At 38.1% G+C, this 6,000-nt stretch overlaps 1 protein-coding gene across 1 annotated transcript in view; it reads left to right on the top strand.

The window, feature by feature from the left end:
- xkr4 (XK related 4) overlaps positions 1-6,000 on the top strand; it is a 47,947-nt gene that overhangs the window by 1,174 nt on the left and 40,773 nt on the right. The window lies entirely within an intron of this gene.

Here is a 6,000-nt window from a genome sequence, read left to right as displayed (position 1 = left end):
CTCGAGCGGCGCTTTATTCTCAATGGCACTTGTGATTTTGAAGAGTCGAGGTCGTGTGTTTACTGCTTGTCCTCTTTCGAATGCAGCACCTATGTTGTTTAGAGCAGCGTGCTTGAATGACACACTCCAAGCATGTTCTTGAGTTTTGCAAGGGTTGACACGTTAAGGCCTACACGCACATCGTGTGGGCTGGAGAGCTAATTTATCATTCTGTTTTCACTGTGAAGCTCATAACCGTGGAGTTTCTGGAACACAATTGCTTCTTATCTATCTTGCAGCAGTGGAAGGCACTTGTAGGCTTGTGTTCGTGCTCGGTAGAAGATTTCTGGACTGAATCAAGCTCGAATGACTAAAGAGTTTGTGAAAATAGTAGACGCTCATTGACTCGTTCTGTTCGAATCCATTATTAATGTAATTGAGAATAACCTCATAGAGAACTGAAGGCTATTAGTGGGCGATTGATCGCCTTGTATGAAAAGTAGTTGCAAATATTTCCCCGGTGGCATCTTACGGTGCGTGAGGTTATTGGCTCACGCATGGAACTGTATTCTCTTTGCCTGTCAGTACATTCATTTACCCGTGGCTGTACTCAAAGCTTACATCAGTGACAGAGCTAATGAACGGGATTGTGGAAACCTATTGGGTTTCACAGCGTCAGCCCATCAGGGTCTTAAGAAGTCTGAATGAGTTCTGATCAGCGTGTTCGATATACTGATAATCCATTTACTCTAAGTCTTTGACCCTGAGAATTGTGTTTGGACGCTGTCCAAACAGTAAAGGATGTGGAATTGCTATAATGGAAGTAGGCCATCGAAAGCCATTGTCTGATATGTAGCAGTGATTGCATAGAAGAGGCACATTGCGATCAGCCTTTTCATGAAATCACACGGCGCTGTTGTTACTTACAGATGTGGCATTTTGCAAACGGTATCGTGCAGCTGCTTTGGTTTTCAGCCCCCGTATTTGCGTCCAGTCAGCTCTGAGTTTGAAGAATGTTGTTCGGCAAGTGTTGCTAATTGAATAAAAGCCATTTGCGGAAAAGCTGAATGGAATGACTTAATAGCCCACTTTACAAAACTAGGCCACAACCACACCAATTCAGCACAACTCCTGCAAAGTGCTTTGAACGCTTGAGCATTCACCTGGGTATTTTTGTAAAACATCAATATTGTTTTGCTTCTCCTGAAGTGGCTGATTTAGAGGATCGTTTCCTTATGATATTTCAGCATTGTCTTTGCTTTCTTTTTTTTTTTCTTTTTGGTGTCATCCCGGCGGTGTCACATGGTGTATGGTGACGGGAGTGAAGCTGACACAGTTGTGCGGTTGTGTGCTCTCGGAGGGGGAGGATTGTTGAGACATGCGTTGCACGTGGCGCTGTGCAAAAGGTTCACCAGTCTGGGGACATCTCACAAAGCAAAGCAATTTAAAAATAGCTTGCTTTGCTAGTTAAGTTCTTGATATTCAACAAAGGAAATATGTCAGGCTGAGTGCTAGAACTGGAGTTTGATTGAGCAAGGTGAAGGTCTAGGCATAGTTGTCATGTATTGATGTATACATGTTAATGCATTCCCATAGTAATATGAAGAGAAAAGTCATAACTTTGGGAATGAGAAATATATATATATATTTCTTAAATATGACCTTTAATTTAAATACATATACCTGCATGCGTACATACTTTTCAGGTCAACATACCTGCAAGTTTTTATTGCATTGTTGCTGAATCATGCCATCCTGTACTGATCTGGGCTTTTTGACATACTTCTGTTTTTCTCTCTATCGCTGTGCTGATAAATTGAACAGTGGATATGTGATTGTATGTTGTGATCTTAAAATATAAATATTCTTCAAGACAGATGAAAATGGTTCTTTTATTAACGGAAAGGTTTTATGGGGAACCAAAAAAATGGTTGTTCTTTGCCCTGGCTGAAAAAAAACTAACCTTGGAAGCTTTATTTTTAATATGGTACTGCAACGAAACATGTTCTACTGGAAATTACTGGTACCAGTACTCTCTGTGCTCAGAATCGTTTCCTCCAATAGCGGAAAAGCAAGTAAAGTCAGACTATTTATTATGAATTAAGTTATATAGTTGCTTGTAAAGTGCTTGAAAGTGCAAAATGTACAAAAGGTGCGCTATGCGATTTTTGCCAAATGATGTTTAATATTTGAAAGCACCAAAAATAAACACGCCCATACTCCAACAGGACCTCGCCACTATTTTGAAATCTCTGCCCCATATGTGCATACAGAACCATGGCGATGACAATCACAGAAACAAGTGAAGGTGGCACACAAGCATATTCAAACAAAAGCCAACACGGATAAGTTGTGTGAAATAAAGCAAAATCAACATGACTCGTGAAACAACGCAACCTCGGCATCCGCTTCCAGGCCCACCATCTCCAGTCATATTTCGTTTCTCTGATATCTTCCTAGTTTTTTTTTTTTTTATCTGCCAGCTCTCTCTATCTCCAGTAGATCTGCTAATATCCGTCTCGTGCACTCAAATGAGTGCTCTCTTCTCTTCGCTATTACAAGACATGCCCCTTTACTGTCGTTTGGCTACAAGTGTGTTTCGGTTCTGGGCCCAACGCTGTGGTCAAAAGCGTTTTTTTCAAAGATCACTTAATGCACCCTTAAGTAAATTAAGCCTGTGTTTTAAAATAAAAGCCACATCATCGTAGCACATATCTCACTAACTAAGTTACTGTCAACCTAAAATAATCTACATGCAAAATGTTTTAATTTTTGAACAGCAGTTAGCAACTAGACCCTGTGTAGGTAATGTGCAGTGACGGTTATGTTTTATGGATGGACCTTTAGGCTTAGTTTTTGATATTTCTTTAAAATGAAAGGTAAAAGGCCATAAATAATTAGACCAGACAGACTAGATTTTTAAGGTTTACATCTTTTGATGAATTTGGATGCATTTGTGACACCAGGAAAATGCAATACAGTGTTTTATTACATTCTGATTATTTAGTTTCATTTATTTACCTCTGCCGGGTTTATTAGACATGGAATTCTTGACTTTTTCTTGAGTTTAAGACCACTGTATGTCTATATGATACATATCAATGCATTAATCACTCTGACATCTCATATGTTTTACAAGCTAATTATTTTTAATTGCATGTAAAAAATGAACCCCCTTATAATTTTGAAAGTCATTTTAGAACTGCATATGGAGTCTTGCTGATTGCGACCTACATGATTGCACTGCAAATGAGCTTGCACCAAACCACTGTGTGCATGCCACTTGTTGTTGACTACATGCTGTGTATATGTATGCATATGCATCTGAATAAAGTATGAGCATTTATATTGGCACAGTAGGGGTCTACTTGGTGCTGCGGTTGTAACCCATGCCTGTACTTATGCTCCCCGTGCTTCTCCCCTCCATGATGACCGAATACTTGTGTGGTCAAGAATGGGCCTGCAGGTTGCTAAAATAAAACTAAAAAATGAAATTATTGTATTGTTAGAGTATGGATTACAAGAAAATCTTATTTAAGTCTGTCTACTTTGTCAATTTTAATTTAGATCAATTGTGTTTTTCTAGAAATTGACAATGTTGCTTGTCATGTGTTAATTGCTATATATACAGAAATCGATGTGCTACAATTTATGTGCTTTTTTTTTCTCAATATGGTGGCTTAAGCCCGGCTCACACTGTGCAATTTTAGCCACAATTTGGCCGTCTGAGACAAATTTTGATTCTTATAATCCTAGGCTAAAATCTGTAGCCTTTGATCGGTAGTTTGACATGTTCACCGACAGCCGATTAACAAAATTCTGGCCGTGTCAGAAGATTTTGAGCATAGTCCTGCAGTGTCATCTCTTACGGCGAACAACAAACTTTCTTCGTATTTCAAGACAAGCCGTGATCAGCATTTCTGCTAGAGATTTCTTCTAAATGCCATAAACTCCTGTGCTTTCATCCTCCGCTCGCAAAATTCACCAGATATGCTGCCTTTGCTATGATAATCACCGGTTTCGCCGCTGTTTTCCTGTGAGTGTGTGGTTCTGTTTATAATATTCTCCTTAAATATGCTGGTTTTGCAGCCAGCATTTCATCCCAAGCGTGCAATGCAGCTATCAATCACTTAATAATGTGTGGATTGACGTGAAACTCGGAACAAGATTTTTTGATGCGCACCTTTTTTTAACACGTCTTGACTGTCGTACAGCATGACATCAATAAAATCAACTCAGATCCTACACGTTCGTAAAGACTGACAAGTACGATCCTAAAAGGCTTTTAAATAATGGCCTGGCTTTAGTTAAAGCTATTTCCGGTTTCAGAATGAAGAGCGATATGTACACACACGCGGTTGATAGAAGTGTTTCAGCGGTTCTTCATTCTGAAATTGAAATACAGCATATTTTATTTTAGGGGTGGGCGGTATGATATTTCTTCTTACAAAAAAGTAACAAAACTGATTTAGTCAAGAACAGTTTTGTTGTTTGAGTAACTTGAATGACAGACAGCGGGAATATTAGACTGCTCTCACTTATACGTTATACGTGTTTTTTCTTTCTCAGCTGTTTGCTTTCACTTAAGAGCCAAATACCAGGATTCTAACATATACAAGTGTGTGTATTTAACTATTCAAGGCCTATAATGTGGTAAAAATATCATTCAGAACTGTCGCGCGCTTGTGCGTCACTCCTCTCTGACAGCTCTTAACAGAGAATTAATAGCATTAATACAAACAGTCTTTCAGACAGCGCACGCATATAGCAAAATTAGTAATCTGAATGCATTTCAATAAAATAACTGTTTTTAAACCACAATGCTTATCAAATTTCTACCCGTCGACAAATGAGCCTATTTAGCGGTTAATGTTATCTACAGGTAACATTAACCCTTAAGTCCGTTTACTTTTTAGTTTAACAATAACTATCCTCACAATAAAAAGTTATTATTATTATTATTTATGCATATGCAATCTCCAAAGAAATCACCCTAGAATAATTAATTCTTTCCAAATATTTATTCAAGTCAACAAGTGAATGTCTGTATCGCAATGTCCATTTTATATGATCGTGCATCCTTAGTGTATTCACTTCCTAGCAGTTACTCAGCTAACATCTTATGGATTTTGATATTGATTTAATACAGAGACATTAACAGCGTTAGACTTTATTGTCCTTTAATCGATTATGATCTGAGATGAATGTGACCGAAGATAGATAATAACTGTGCTTTGAAGCTGTAAAACAAGGTCCTTATCTCTCCTACAAAGAGGCTCCTTTCCAAGCGACAGCTCTCCAGTGATCTCAGACTGAATTACCATATTAAGTTAAACATGGAGATTTATGCCAATGAGTGTGATTTTATGTATAGTAATGCAAACAAATGGTACAGCTGAGCCAGGCTATTGCTATTTAACTTCATCCATGTCAACCATGCTCCCACCCACACTGTCTGCCACATCTCATTGAGAGAAGGCAACATGTAGCCTCTAATTTAAAAGCAAGGTGGCAGGTATCTACAAGAAGGAACATGCATTTAGAGTTTGCTGTCACTCTTATGCATGCATAACACTGTGCCTGATTTCATAAGTACTCATTTAATTCTTCTCTTATTATAAGCCGAGATCGTCTGTGAAGTGCGCTCTCTGAAAGATGTCAACACACCAGTCAGATGAGCATTAATAATCAGATGTTTTTAATCACATCGCACTTGTCAGGAATTACACTCAAAGCAGCTGTAAATCAAAACAGAGTTGATTATAACTACCTAAATGACTGAATAAAACACAGTAATGCAATAACACTTTTGTCAAAACATTAAAAAGGAAAAAAAAAACAGTTTCGTTTGTAATAGTGGAAACGAAAATATATTCAGTTGTGTTGAGTAAACAGAGCTTGAGAAGACAAAAGCTTATTATCATTCTTTTAGCCTCACAAAATGAAAAGGAAATGACTTGAATGACTTTAACGGCTTAGCGTAGCTGTATCAAAGTTGCATCCTCTTTAAGATCAAAGATT

Source organism: Puntigrus tetrazona, chromosome 2, assembly GCF_018831695.1.
Source record: "Puntigrus tetrazona isolate hp1 chromosome 2, ASM1883169v1, whole genome shotgun sequence".
Lineage (NCBI taxonomy): Eukaryota > Metazoa > Chordata > Actinopteri > Cypriniformes > Cyprinidae > Puntigrus > Puntigrus tetrazona.
Note: the sequence above shows the minus strand (reverse complement) of the source record. Positions and strands in the feature narration are given on the sequence as shown.